Consider the following 16,295-nt stretch of genomic DNA (forward strand, 5'->3'; position numbering starts at 1 on the left):
ATGTTGATGTTTATTCCTGCCCATCTGTAAGACTTATCCTACTTTAAAAACCATAGCCTTGTTAACTCAAGTTAGAAAATAGATCCATGGGATTTTTAACAATAGCTTTCCTGCATATTTTAGTAAGAATGCAATTCATATGAAACAGTTCTGAAACTCTTCTTGAAAGCGCTTTGAAAACGTATGATTTTTATACAGAAGTATGATATTGTTGTCTGTGTGTTTAGAGCTTTATACAGTGGCTTTTGTTCTAATAAACCATATTTATTTGTAAAGGTAGACAAATGGGCACCTGCAGTTTATAAATAGTAATTTTGGAGTGCCTGATCTGCTTGTGAAGATTTTACTGTCCTGGCAGGAGACTGAACCTGATTAGGTTGATGGGCTTCGCTTTTTCTTTATTGTTAGAACACAAATGGAACCCCTGCTTTTTTTGAAATAAGTAAGGAGCATCAATAATCCCAACTACCTAACTCAATTACTATTTTCATGTTTGTATTTTCCCTTCTGGATTCTTCCTCTATTATGTTCTTTCTCAAGAAAATAAATTAGTCTTATGTACCTTTTCTCTAAGAGTATTTATTTCTCAGCTGAAACCATTATAAAATCTGTATTTGAGTTTTATACAAGCTGATTTCAAAATATTTTCCACTCACATATGGCTGGTAGGATCATATATGACTGGTGTGTTTCTTTTTCAATAACCTTCTCTTCATTCAGGCTGTCTTGTGAATTACTTGGGCTCTTTGGGGACCTCAAATGCTAGCTGTGATTAATGTCCAGTTGAAGCCCTTCTCACATCATCCCTTTCGTCTTCATGGGAGAGTACTTGAAAAGGTACATAAACATCCCTACCATGTAGGAGTCATTCCCCAAAATACCATTACCTAGCACTGAGCTTTACAATTAACCAACTTAGGTCAAAATGTCATGGTTAATTTCATTTGTACCATACAATTATTCTTTAATAAATAAAACTAAGTTTCACTTGAGGATTTCCTTTAAGTGAAATGTTGGGTAGATAAAATGGATCCAAAATCTCAATCACCTTTATGTGCCCAGACCAGATTCCTTTTCCCTGGGGCCTTTACTGTAAGACAAGTCACAAACAAGGTGATTTTGTTAAAAGGGACTAGGGTCCGCTCAAAGGCACACACCAGTTCAAAATGAAAATACCTAAACCATATCTTCTGGGTTCCTTGTGATTTTCAAAGTAATCTCAGAGGTATCTGTAAATCAAATAATAATGAGGGGGAAAGGATGTGTGGAGGTGGGGAGAGAGAGAGAATGACAGACAGTTTTTACTTTTAGGTTAGCAGCTTAGAGGTGCTACTCCCTCAAGACCCTAGAAACCTCTCTTTTCCTAGTTAAGAAAGTTGGCAAAATAGCTTCTGTGTAAATTCTACCCTCACACTCTGACCAGTCTCGCATTAGTCTTACCATTCTGTGAAGTGGTTGACGGATGCCGCTATGCTGTTCTACCTGACCCACTATTGGAATAAATTATCATCACGGTCCTGTTAGCAGGCCCAGGACAAGATAGTGCTATGACAGGTATAATACAGGAATAATGTAGACCCAGGTGTAAATAATTAAAGTTGTAATTCAAGCACAGCTTACCAGTGACATCATTTATCAATGCCACTAGAATCCTTCAATGAAATTACAGCTTTATATGTAGAATTTAGATGTACACCATTTGTTGCAATACATGAAGAATGTTCCTATTAAATGTAGGTGCTAGATGCATTAACATTAAGGGGAAGGACTTGATTCAAATAACTGAGCTCTGTTCTCTTTTCTCCTTCTGCCAAAGTGAACCCTTTTATTGCTTACTTTTAGACTCAATGAATATAACCTTAGTTTAAAAATGATTGTAGTCTTTTTACAGGGAAGTTCAGAGAACAAAAAGCAAGGTTAAAAAGGTGAAGAGGCCAAGTGTTGGTCACGGATGAGTTAGTGAGCAGAAAAATAAAAACTGACGTCAGGTTCCTAGTACACATCAGAAGCTACCTTTACTTGCATCCGTATTTTTGTCAAGAGTTACATCTTTCTGGATTGGGGAAAATGTCAAAGGAGAACCTGGTGCTCTGTTAACAGATATTTTAAAGTGAGTAAATTTTAAGAATGCAATGTAAATTATGTCAGAATATGACTATTTCAAAATGGCCTTATTTCATGTACATTAGGGGAAAAAAAAGGTTGGAAAACAAATTATTCTAGAGTGGAGGGGTAGGGTCTATGCTTGTCAATTTTCACTAAGGTTTATAACTCTGAGGTGCCCATCCATAGACTGTTTCAATAGAAATCGATCTTGAAAAAGTGCAAAAGTAATCCACACTCTTTCAGTCTATTTTCCTCTCTCTTTATTTATTCCTTTGCCTCTTGACTTCGCAAAAAAATAGTATCATAGGGGCACCTGGGTGGCTCAGTCAGCTGAGCGTCCAACTTCGGCTCAGGTCATGATCTCGCAGTTCATGAGTTGGAGCCCCGCGTCGGGCTCTGTGCTGACAGTTCAGAGCCTGGAGCCTGCTTCAGATTCTGTGTCTCCCTCTCTCTCTGCCCCTTCCCTGCTCATGCTCTGTCTCTCTCTGTCTCTCAAAAATGAATAAACGTTAAAAAAAAAAACCTTAAAAACAAAAAGAGTATCGTAGGCATATCTCACGCAGGGATAAACAACATATGTTTATGGAGATTTAATAAGACAACATTAAATTAGTATGAAATATATACTACTCTCTAAAATTTTCTGAGGGACAATTTAATATTAAAAGCTTTAAAAATATGCACAGCTTTGGCTTTTCAGAAATTCTACTTCTAGGGGAGCCTGGAGGGCTCAGTCGGTTAAGCATCCAACTCTTGGTTTCCATGCAGGTCGTGATCTTATGGTTTCATGAGATCAAGCCCTCCATCGGGCTCTGGAATTCTCTCTCTCCTTCTCTTTCTCTACCCCTCCTCTGCTCATGCTGTCTCTCTCTCAAAAATAAATTAATTAATTAAATAAAAAAAGAAAAAGAAAAAGAAATTCTACTTTTAGAGATCTATCCCAAAGCTAACGTGCACACAAATGTTGGTCATTTGTAGCAGCTTTTTAAAATATATATATATATATATATATATATATATATATATATATATATAAACTAAGAAAATATAAATAGCTGATGATAAAAAGTTGGTTCTTTAGGTTATGACAAACCCACCCACAGAACCATGTGCAGTCCTACATGATTGTACCATAAATGCAGAAAAGTATCTAATGACATGAGACAATCTTTGTAATGTATAAAGCAATGAGAAGCAGGTTACAAACAGTTTGTGCAGTAAGACTGTACCTTAGTCTGTTTGGGCTGCGATAGCAAAATGCCATTAACTGGCTGGTTAAAGTAACAAATATTTATTTCTCACAGTTCTGGTAGCTGGGAAGTCCAAGAGTCAGGCACCACGAGATCCAGTGTCTGATGAGGACTTGCATCCTTGGTCACAGACAGCTGTCTTCGTGCTGTGCCTTCACATGGCAGAAATCTGAGAAGCCTCTCTGGGGTTTCTTTCATAAGAGCACTAGTCCCTTGGAGTCCTTGTGACCTAAGTGCCTCCCAAAGGACCTACCTCCTCGTACCATCACACTAATTAGGTTGAAACCTATGAATTTGGGGGGAACACAAACAGATTGTAATTCTGCAAAAGAAGCTACTCACTTAATATACAATTTTATATACATAGAAAGGACTTCAGAAAGATTGCCCTTAAATTTAGAGATTATGAGGAATTACATAATAACAGTATCCTATTGAACAATGTTCTCTGTGCCAGGCAGTCTTCTAAATGTGCATGCACTATTTAATTTAATATAATATTTTTAAATGTTTATTTATTTTTGAGAGAGAGAGAGGGCGTGCACGAGTGGGAGGAGGAGGGGAGAGAGAGGGAGACAGAAAATCTGAAGCAGGCTCTGAACCGACAGCAGAGAACTGGGCGCAGGGCTGGAACTCACAAACCGTGAGATCATGTCCTGGGCCAAAGTCGGACGCTTAACCGACTGAACCACCCAGGTGCCCTAATTTAATGTAATCCTTAAAACAACCAGGAAGATAGGCATTTTCCCACTTAGAAGATAAATTGAGGTACACAGAAATTCAGATGTCTGCTCAAACTAACAGTGGTAAACACGGGGTGGCACCTTAGCAGTCTTTGCAGAGAATACATTTTTAATTACGATGTTATAGTAACATCCCAATTTTTATTCATTTAGGTTTTATACCTTTGTCCAAATATTCCAGAGTAAATATGCATTATTTTATAACCAGGAAAATTATCTAATTCTCTAATAAACCTTATTTTAAAAATTATGTTAGATACTATATATTATTATATATATTAGTTATATTAATTATATAACTAATTATAATTAGTTATATAATTAATATATAAATATATAAATAATAATTAAATAAATATATAATTAATTATATATAAATTTATATATAATAATATAAATTATATTAGATACTATATAAATATTAGATAAAAGAGAAAAGCTCCTAAGTAGTATAGGATAATATTTCTATTTTAAGAAATAGATGTTCTGAAACCAAATCAATGGATTGGAGTTTCCTTAAATTTTCTTTTGAGTTATAATAAAACCACATCACTGCTGAAATAACAAATGACAGCATTTCTGCCTTACTCATCACCTTTTTATTTATTTTTTGTATAGATGACCAACCCCTCCAAGAAACATGATGTTTCAGTAATAGGACTGTGTCTGTGCTTGGGTTTCAATCTTTTCCCTTTATTTCTCCTTTGCAAAGAAGCCCAAACACCTCATACAGACACATGACAACTTGTTCTCCTTATAAACAAGGAGAGAACAGAGCACAGAAAACAGCACCATTGTAGAATTAAACTTATCGTCTTTCTTTCAAAAAGAATTGGTCACAATTTGCTTTGTTGGAGCAATCTGTCCCTTGTTGCAGATTTATATTGCTCTGTGGGACTGAGTTAGAAAAACATTATTATTATTAGCAGTAGTAATACTTGGCAGCCAGTCAGCACATTTCATCAAAGACTCCAAGAGCTTAGCCATCAATCAAACTTGCCTTGGTGTGCTCCTGGGAGGAGGTGATATTATTTCTGTTTGGAACAGAGGTTAAGTGACTTGCCCAAGGCCTTGAAGCTAGTGAGATTCAGAGCTGGGAATTAAACCCTGGAGACTTGACACCCAGCATCCCACTCTCCTTCCTAGAGCACATTCCCTCTGCCTGTCTGAAAGATGTAGGGATAAAGAAAGCATCTAATAGAAAAATGTCCTGCTCCCCAGCATGTGTTCTTATGCTCAAGCTCTTCTGGCATTAAATTAGAAAAGCACAAGTAATTTCCTTCAGAATGTGAGCTGGTACTTTTCAATTCTGACACTTGTTACATTCATTCCTTCATCGAATATTTGTTTAGTGCTACCATGTGTTAGTAACAATTCCATTCTTGCAAGCGATACAGCCATGACCCACAGGGAGTTTTCAGTCTAACGGAAATAAAGACTAATAAACAGACCATTGTGATACTGAGCTATGTTGCTTACTGTTTGCAACTGTGCCATGGTGCACATTTAAGATCTAGATTCTTTAGCCATACGTTGTAGATTTTAATGATGCAACATCTGTATCACAGCAGTCTAAAGCCATATACTATATATAGATATATAGATATATATAGATATATATATGTGTGTGTGTATAGTATATGTATAGTGTGTGTCTATCTATATAAATATATATAATTTGGTGCTTTAATTTTAAATAAAGTATAAATAGGAGATAATCACTCTGTATCATTTTTTAGAAGTTGAGAGGATAGTTACTAAGAAAAATTAGACTTAGAACATGACTCCTGAGGGACAAAGTTATTTTTTGTTGTTTCCTTTTGCTGTAATAAAAAATAACTATTAGATCTAAAAATCTGTTGTTGGATTTTAGTTCAATACTGTTTCTCAGAAGAAATAATAGTGTGTGGTGGTTGAAATGTTCTGTGTCCTCATTGGGGGGATGGTTTCATAGGTGTATACATTGTCAAAATTCATCAAATCAAAATTCATCAAATCAAAATTCATTCCACATAAAATGTTCAATGCATTGTATTAGATATGAAATTTATCTTAATGCTTATTTACTTATTTTTTTAAGCTTATTTATTTATTTTGAAAGAGAGAGAGAGAGAGACCTCTGAAAGGGCAGAGAGAGAGAGGGAGAGAGAGAGATTCCCAAGAAGGCTCCACACCATCAGCACAGAGCCCGATGTAGGGCTTGAACTCATGAACTGTGAGATCATGACCTGAGCCAAAATCAAGAATCGGTCGCTTAACTGACTGAGCCACCCAGGCGCCCCTATCTTAAAGTTTGTTGAAAAAAATCTTTCATAAATGTAGCACACAGGAAATATAAATTTTTAAAAATTAATTACTGAATTTAATTTCTTTTATTTTTATTTTTTATTATATGTTTAGTTTTAATTCCAGTACAGTTAACATACAGTGTTATATTAGTTTCAGGTGATTCAACAATTCCATATAACAACCCAGTGCTCATCACAAGTACACTCCTTAATTCCTATCACCTATTTCACCCATTTGGCCCCCATCTCCCCTTTGGTAATGATCAGTTTGTTCTTTATAGTTAAGAGTCCGTTTCTCAGTTTGTCTTTTTCTTTGTTTTGTTTCTTAAATGCCACACAAGTGAAACCATATGGTATTTGTCTTTCTCTGACTGACTTATTGCACTTAGCATTATACTCTCTAGCTCCATCCATGTTGCTGCAAATGGCCTGATTTCATTCTTTTTTTATGGCTGAATAATATTCCATTGGAATACCACATTGACTTTATGCTTTTAGCCATAGGATGAATTTAAGAGTTAATATAATTGAAGATTGACTCTTGTCCTCTGTCTGTTCCTGATCTCAAAGAGGGAAGGAGGAATGGGCTAAAGTTATATCTTTTTAATATCTTCTTTTGTATGTGGGTATGAAAGATAGGGAAAACCTCTCATGATGACATATGGAACTCCTCAGTTCATTGTATTGGCTTACATTATAATTTTCACTATCTTTATTCTTCTATTTTCTTTTCTGACAGATGAACCCCAAACTATTTTTATTAACCTTTCTTTTATGTAACTGATTGTTTTACATGATTGCATTTTATACACCCCACTGATTGTTTATTGTGTTTTTTTTTTAAGGTTTTTACTATGCTCTCTTTTATCACTCTGGAATAAAATTAATCTTAGTCATTTTAGGGTTTCTTTATTCCTTGGTGTTGTGAGTACTAAATTCTGGGAAGCTTCTTTACATCACTGTCAAAGCATGGAGAAGGGTAATTGCTGGCACCCACTGAGATGCCCTCATTCTTGGTAACTTGTTTGTTCTTGTTGCATTGTCCTTTAAAAAAAAAGCTTATTTTTTTATTTTGAGAGAGAGAGAGAGAGAGAGAGAACATGTGTGCCTGAGCAGGGAAGTAGCAGAGAGAGGGAGAGAGAGAATCCCAATTAGGCTCTGCATTGTCAGCACAGAGCCTGATATGGACTCGATCCCACAAACCATGGGATCATGACCTGAGCTGAAACCAAGAGTTGGATATTTAACCAACTGAGCCACCCAGGCACCACTGTCCTTGATTTTTGACTGCAAGATTCCTTCAGCTCTTTTACCCAGCTGAAGCCCCTAACTCTTTCCCTGGTGTGGGAAACTCAGCAGGACTACCTTTAGACTTTACTGCCTCCAAGATATTCTTTGGCCACATTGGGAGTATTATATACTGTTCTTATGTAATGCTAAACATCCGGTAAACTATGTGAGGCTACTTTGAGTGCATAGGCTTAGACTTACGCCACAAATTAAATCCCTGTAGTAGCTAGATGGGTATAGAGGTAGCTGAAGTAGGTGGATAGTGGGGACCTGGAGATCAACTTGTCCTGTTAGAAACGGAGGCTGTTTTGGGTTCTGGTGGAATGCTTCTATGCACAAATGTGGACTGATGTCCACAGATTTTCTGAGTTTTCAAGAAAGTGGCCATAAGGTTTTAATGTGAAATTTCCCAGCAGGAGGCAACATCTAGCCTGTGGACAGCCATAATCATTTTCTATTGCTGTCAGAAGAAGTTATCTCAAACTCAGTGGCATAAAACAGTACGAATATATTATCTCACAATTCAGCAGGTGAGAAGTCTGCCATAGATTTCACTAGGCTAAACTCAATGTGTTGACAGACTATGCACCTTTCTGAAGATTCTCAGGGTGATTCTGTTTCCTTGCTTTTTCCAGCTTCTCACGATCACCCACATACATTGGCTCATGGCCCCCTTTCTCTGTCTTCAAAGCCAGCAGTGTCATACCTCTCTGGCCCCTTCTCTATTGTCACGGCTCTCTCTGACTACAGCTGGGAAAGGCTTCCCATGTTTAAATTTTTTTTTTAATGTTTATTTATTTTTGAGAGAGACAGAGACAGAATGCGAGTGGGTTAGGGGCAGAGAGAGGGGGAGACACAGAATTGGAAGCAGGCTCCAGGCTCTGAGCTGTCAGCACAGAGCCCAACGCGGGGCTCGAACTCACGAGCTGTGAGATCATCACCTGAGCCGAAGTAGGACACTCAACCGACTGAGCCACCCAGGCGCCCCAAGGTTTCCCATGTTTAAAGATTCATGTGATTAGATTGGACACATGTGGATTATCCAGGATAATCTCCCCAACTCGAGGCCCTTAACTTTAATTAAAATTAAATTTCCTTTTGCCATGTAAATTAACATATTGCCAGATTCCAAGGATTAGGATCGTGGCCTTAGTGGGATGGGGGGAGAAGGAGTCATTATTCTGCCCACCACAGGTGTCAATTGTGACCTCTGACCTAACTATTCTATAAAGTCTTCTCTACCTTTGGATTCTTTACGCTCCTTAGAAAAAGGCTATTGGTCTCTTATGCTTTCTAGTTTTCCTGGCCTTACCAAGCTGCTGTCACTCCTGCTCCAATGAAGTTTTGTGTGGAGCAGCTGGGAAGGCTCAGGCTCCCCAGTCTTGAACCTGTACGTGCTCATTGTTTTCTTGTCGACCCTCTCCCATATGGGGAGGGGGGGCGGTGGTCTTGGGAGAGGGCAGAAGTCTTACTCTGGCTTCATCTGAGTGCTCTAAATCCCTCGTGAACTCAGGGCTAGGCTTTTCAAAGCTCATTTCAAAGTCACAATTTGTTTTGCCTGAAGGCTATGGATGTTATAGGGCAGCAAGGTTTGGCTGCCCTGATGAAAAGATCATCAAGCAACAGAAAATACTAAGGGGACGAATTAGTTAAAATTTGAATATTTTGTAAAGAATTTTATTTGCCTGTATTTTCTTTAAGTGTGAGATTTGTGCGTATGCGTTCATTAATAAGTAGACAACACTTAACTTTTGAAGATGAGATTAAAAAAAACAAGTAGCAAATAGGTGCCTTGACATTCCTTTGTTTTAATTGTAAAAGACGTAGTTTATATACAATTTTCTGTTCTGCTTGAATAAAATAATTATCACAAGTCAATAATAATATGTGAAGTTTATTTTCCCATAATTTATGCTATTATGTAAGCTTAAAGTCTCATAGAAAATAATAAATTCATCACCTTAATTCCTTAGAACAGGATAATTTTAAATAAATGAATACTATTTTCTTATTTCCTTTTAATATTGGAAGCTCTATTTGCAATACTTTCCAATTCCAATTTGCTGAAAGTCAATATTATTACTAACATTACCTTTAGGATAGTTAGTGATTACAGGACAAGATTCAATATTTTATTTCAACTGCAGTTACTTATGAGTGTGTGAAAAAAAGCATTCGACCTCATTAATAATTAAAAGAGGCAAATTAGAACAAGGGCATATCATTTTTCACTTGTTTGATAAAGAGTTTTCAGAAGATAATAAAATCTCAAATGTCAATTGTGTAAAATATTAGAAAATTATTTATTTTGGATGTCATTATGACAATAAATATTATAAAAGTTTCAAAATGTATGTGTTGTTTGAGGGTCAAGTCGGTCCCCAAACACATAACAGCTCAAACACCATGGAGCTTCATTTCTCTTGCATGATACCTTGTTGGGTCAGTGATCATGTGAATAGTGCCCTTCTCTACAGAGTTGTGCAATACTCAGGCTAACAGAAGCCCTGCCAACTTTAAATACACGGCTTCCAACCTTATTGTCACTCCAAACAACTGAAAAGGAAAAATGAATGCAGAAGTATGCATAAGAGGTTTATATTGGGCATTATTGCTCTGACAATCATGCACTGAAACTCATCCTCATGATCACATACAAGTGCAACGCAGGCAGGGAAGTGTAGCCTGGCTGTGTCCAAGACGAGAAGGAGAAGATGGATATTGATGAGCATGTCAAATTCTCTGCTACATTATGTATAATGATGTTCGATCCAGGATTTTTACATTTAGCCTAAGAAAACATAAAGTTTGTACTCAAAGATTGAATTATAAAGTTGCTTATTAAAGCAATGTTTATAATGGTGAACAATCGGGTACTATTTAAAGATTCAGTAATAAATAGTGCACTGATTAAAAATACATGATGGCATATATATCATCAGAGAGAAAGAATGGAATATTGTCCAAGAACAACTAGAGCATCAAACAGTGCTATATTTAACTATTCATAAAGAAAGCTATGTGTGGTATATCATTAATTTTAAGAACCAGATTATGAATAGTATATAGAGTTTGAGCTAGTTTTCATAACAACATACACTGATGGGTGAAAAGCATCCTGGAATAATATTCACCAAGGCTATTGTAGTAGTTACCTCTAGGGTTGTGGGACAATAGGTGCTTTTATTTCCTTTGCTTTGCATATTTTCTCCTCCTCCTCCTCCTCCTCCTCCTCCTCCTCCTCCTCCTCCTCTTCCTTCATTCTTTCTTCTTTCTTCTCCTTTTCCTCCTCCTTCTTCTTTCTCCTTCTCCTTGTTCTTCCTCTTCTTCTTCTTTTTATTTCTTTAAAATTACCCTATATTTTGTGGTCTTTTAGATTAAAAATTAAAGTCAGCTCTGCTGTAAAAAATATCTAGGCACATCTGGCAATACAAAAGTGATCTCTTTTTTTTTTAAATTTTTTTTTCAACGTTTATTTATTTTTGGGAGAGAGACAGAGCATGAACGGGGGAGGAGCAGAGAGAGAGGGAGACACAGAATCGGAAACAGGCTCCAGGCTCCGAGCCATCAGCCCAGAGCCCGACGCGGGGCTCGAACTCACGGACCGCGAGATCGTGACCTGGCTGAAGTCGGACGCTTAACCGACTGCGCCACCCAGGCGCCCCAAAAGTGATCTCTTTTTATGCATTATTTTCATCATTACTTTCATTTGTTTTGCATAGGTTACAAAGATGACTTAACCTGAGAATTGTATCCACAGATGGATTACCTGTTCCAAGCCGCTCTGCATGTGAACACTGCCTTGAACTACCTGGGCAACACTTGTGCATGACAGGGGCTACATTGCCACGATTTTCTTCTTGCCACAGTGGCTTAAAATACTTCAAAACTGTTCTTTTGACTTAGGTTAACTTGTTAATATGATCAAAAGCAGAGTGTGTCTTCTGTGAGGAGCTGAAATGATTAGAAATCTCTTAGATTATGGACGGCATACCCCTCCTTGTTTTCCAGTGCAATATTGTGCAACATAGCATGTGAAGAAACAAGGACACACCGGGAAGGCTGCTTATCGGGGAAGAATGAGACACCTCGCTGTGACCTTCCCTTTGCTTCTAGGGATTTGCAAGCTTTTGTAAGTGTAGAATATAACTAATTTCACAGTAAATTCTCAATTAAATGTTTGTTGGTTTATTATTGAAGTGTCCCAGCCTTTAATTTTCATTACCAGCGTGGTCGTTTGTCCAGGAGTCTCATTTGGTAAATCAGAGGAGAGTCCTTATTTAATGTTTTCAATTACTTCCTCGGAAAAACTGCTCTAGAGCACAAATATATATTTATAACTGAAAACATTAGCAATTTAAAAATCATAAGCCTTGGATAGCAATAGCTTAAATAGCCATTGAGGATCTATTAACATTAAATCATTATCCTATCTGCAAAGAACAATTCCCTGCTAAGTTATAAAGATCAGCAAATGGGGCTTTGGTGGAGTGATGTTCTATAGTAAATCTCCCTGAGGCTTTATGGGGCCTCCAGGCTGCACTCTGCACAAGGGCTCAGGGCTAAGGGGCTGTATCAGGGCAGAGATCCAGACTTTCTTCACTTTGCCAAGCTGTGCATCCTTGTGTGACGCTGTGTCTGTCTAAGCCCTTGAAGGAGAACCATCCTTAGTTAGCACAGAGGCTCTTTATTTTTTGCTGTCCTGGGTGTTACGTAAGTGTGAAGCTGCAATACACCTTACCAAGCTCTTTTCACAGTTAGAATCAAATGACTTTTCAGTACAGCACTGAAGATTGGGATTAACATGAACCACTTAGTGACTTGGCCAGGGTGTTCATTCATTCAGTCATTCATTCAGTCAGTCATTCATTCACCCATCCATCCACTTATCCATCTATTCATTCAACACATATGGACTAGTTTCTTATTATATGCCAGTCATTATACTAAACTCAAGAGATGCAAAAGTGAACACGTTGACCCTACCTTTGAGGAATTTATAATTTTCAATTTACAGTCATTTTTCAAATGATAATTCACAGGTAATAGAAGTATGGACAAAGCATGTTCGTGAGAAATTACTTGCTTCACAATGTCTAGATGACAGGTCAAGTTCTCTGAGGTCAGGCACCGGGCATTGTCCTAACCGAGTTCTGAGGTTTTTGGAGCACGATTGTGAGTAAGAAAACTCCCAGGTTTAAACAGTCTGTAAATGATGTCCCTGAGCCCTTTGTAACCCTTTACCCCCAACATGCTCACCTCTGTTTTATTTAGCTTGAAACTCAGCCAGTCAGCTTTCATGTGAGTCCTTAGCTCAGCCAGGCACTGAGTAAGCTCTAAAGCTGCACTGTCAGAATAGATGAAAAGAAGATGTAATGCAGAGTATCACTAGTGTTGTGATGATATTCCAATATTGGCATTAAAAGACCATAAATATTTTTAATCAGAATTCATAAATTCCTTGTGTCCAGCCTGATTTTTACAGGAATACCCAAAGAAATTTGGTAGAACTATCTAACAGAATCAGTGGAAGAAGATGGATTGATCTTGGCTGGAAAGAGTTGAAATAAAAACTATGAGCTAACATAGGTCATGTATTTCTGGGCATTTTTTTTTGTGTGTAGGTATATATGATTCTATAAAACTGAATTTGATGAACTCTTTTTAAAGTGACTTCTAAAGAATGATATGCTTTCTTGTACAAAATAGAAAGTATCCTCTTTTTTCTCCCTTAGACATGGGTATAAGAAGTAAAACAGAATGCTGAAATATTCTAGTTAAAATTCACGATGTCAGAGATTCAGCTTCATTGCTATTATGCTAGAGCAGCATGGTACCTGAGAACAATGGAACTGGAATGAACTCTTCCAGGCACGATCTGCTTTTTTGAGCATGGCACTATTCTTAGCACTAATTTCCCTGATTGACAGCAGTATCGGCAGTGGGGAGGAGTTTATGGGTATCATTAATGACAAACAGTGAAAGCTTTTAGGTATTTTCTCTTTGTAAGAAACATTATGCCTTTCAAATTAATAAGGTTTGAGGACCTTTCCTAAGATGAGATTCATAGAACTTAAAATGGAAATCTAACATGCATCATTATGCCAGCTATGATCTGTTACTTTATCTATGATCGGTTACTCAGACAAAGCTCTCCTTGATATTGGTGACACTGGGTCTGAATCAAACACTGCATTCAATCCGATGCTTAGCAAATGAGATTGTTGTTACAAATAGACAGAAATGATGTACTGAAATTCCAGGAGATTACATTAATGTTACCATAAATGGAAAATCAAATTGTCATTGTCCTAGAGGAGTAGAGAAGAAAAAAAGAACTATTTATACCAGACACATCATAAAATTAAGTTACTTCACAGAAAATATGAATTACTTGAGTCCCAAGAGGAAACCATTAAATCTAGGCATTTGCAAAGACAGTTTTGACTATAACAGAAACTAAATGAACTCAGGATCTGGTTGGACCATCACACAAAAGTAGAGCTGCTAAATAGACCTCTGTAATGACGGAGCAGCCCATTTCGGAGATGTCAAGGACTTTTCACTGCAGAAAATTTGGTGACAAAGGGAAAGAATAAGGGATGGAAGAGGAGGTTCCAGGAACACCTGTGCTAAGGTCCATTTCCCACTGCCTAAGTCCAGTCCTGACTACTTCTGCCGTTTGAGAAGGCTCAAAGCCCAAGACTTTGACAAGGAAATAGACTGAAAAATTAAACCTACATGTAAACTATTCACAGGTTTGCTAGCCTGGAGAAATAGGACGGGAAACAAACAGCAGCAGCAGTAAGTTCAAAAGTGGCTGTAAGTCTCAAGCAGGAAGTCTAAGGCTCACATGAGGCATAGTATACTACGATCACCTTTAGAACTAAGAAGTTATACACACATGTACAGAGAGAGAAAGAAAGAGAGAATGGCTTTCACTAGTTCTTTCAGCTTGTTGAAAAAAAATTGTAGCAGAGAATTGGCACCCATGGAAAGGCCTGTTACTGAGGAAAAGCTTTATTGATATTCTCTGGTTTGTTATTGTAAGTGTTTAAACCATTAGCAGCTTTGCTGAAGTAAAGAGGGTTGTGTTCCAAACACACAAATAGGGTCAGAGTAAAACTCAGATATGGGCTCTTTCTTTAGTCTCAGGCAGATCCCTCAGAACTGACAAAGGTCAATTTCATCTTTCTACATAGCTCATTGGAAAACTATCCAACCTCCCTCAATGGAATTGCTAATAGCTAGGGATACACATGCCATTTTCAGGGGTCATCTGATACTGGGGGGAAAAGCAAGTAATGTTCACTTCCAAGAGTGGTCTGGCAATGCTTTAGGTGTTAGTCTTAACCCTAGCAGCATTGTCTTACTGTCACTGGGCATTTTGCACTCTATATTTTCGTGTGTTTGCAGAGGCAAGTTTCAAAATGGTATAGCAGTTCCCTACTGAGTTATTATCAAATGTTGGAAGTTCTTTCTACATGTAAATATATTCTGAGCCAGTTACTTTTTGTCTATACTTTCACTCATTGAACAAAATTTTGAGAAAAAATGCTATGGTGGACAGTGTGTTTAATAAGGGATTAGAATGAAACTCTATTGCCCAATCTTCAAGGATGTAACAATCTAACAGAAGAAGCAGATAAAGAAATAAACATCACCATGTAATGTGATCAGAGCTATAAAGGGTCACATGAAGTATTACCAGAGTACCAAGGGTGGGAGTAACAGCCTTGATCTGAGGAAGTTGGAGGAAAATGCACAGGGGAAGCGGCATTGACACTTGAAGTGTCAGCTGCACTGACATTTGAAGAATGAAGTGGATGGAGTTGACTCTACGGGAGCAATGTGAAAGATGCTCTTATATGAGGTTAAAGGAAGAGCAAGGTCCCAGGAGAATGAAAACACAGTGTGTTTACAATAATTAGAGATTTTAAATGTGTGACATGGAGAGTGATAAAGAAGAGGCTGAAAAAGTAGGTTGGGTCCTGAGCTTAAATGAGCTTTTAAAAAAATTATCTTATCTATCTATCTATCTATCTATCTATCTATCTATCTATCTATGAGAGACAAAGATCGCATGCATGTGCATGTGTGAGCAGGGGAGAGGCACAGGGAAAGTGAGAGAGAAAATCCCAAGCAGGCTCCATGCTGTCAGCACAGAGCCCAATGCAGGGCTTGATTCCATGAAATGTGAGATCATGACCTGAGCCAAAATCAAGAGTTGGACACTTAACTGACTGAGCCACCCTGGCACCTCTTAAATGCTCTTTGAATGTAATTCTAATGCAGGGTCTCAACCTATTAGCTCATTGTGGAATCAACTGAGTGACTCACCTTCCCCAGACTTTCTCTCGCAGTTATATTATTTCCTCCAAAACATAATTTTTGTACCTTTCTTCTGTATCATCTATTAACATATATACATGCACCAACATTTACTCTCTTTAAATAAAAATCTTTTCTTCATGCTAGGGTTTTCCCTACTTATCCCTCTGAGTTACTGTCTATATTTGTCCATAGTTAAACTTACACTTACAGATATTTATAAAAAATACTTCTTTTTAAAATATTTTCATCTTTACCAGCTGTCATGATTAATTTTATGTGTCAAT

The 16,295-nt window shown here is 37.4% G+C and overlaps 1 protein-coding gene across 3 annotated transcripts in view; it reads right to left on the minus strand.

Annotated features, from left to right (window-relative positions):
* PEX2 (peroxisomal biogenesis factor 2) overlaps positions 1–16,295 on the minus strand; it is a 119,175-nt gene that overhangs the window by 36,813 nt on the left and 66,067 nt on the right. The window contains exon 4 of one of the 3 annotated variants that reach the window (XR_006592330.1): positions 11,285–13,024. The exons of the other annotated variants lie outside the window; for them this stretch is intronic. The gene's annotated coding sequence lies outside the window, so the exon portion shown is untranslated. Of the gene's footprint in view, positions 1–11,284; positions 13,025–16,295 lie in introns of those variants that run through there. 3 annotated transcript variants of the gene reach the window in all.

The sequence above is a fragment of the Felis catus genome, chromosome F2 (assembly GCF_018350175.1).
Source record: "Felis catus isolate Fca126 chromosome F2, F.catus_Fca126_mat1.0, whole genome shotgun sequence".
Taxonomy (NCBI): domain Eukaryota; kingdom Metazoa; phylum Chordata; class Mammalia; order Carnivora; family Felidae; genus Felis; species Felis catus.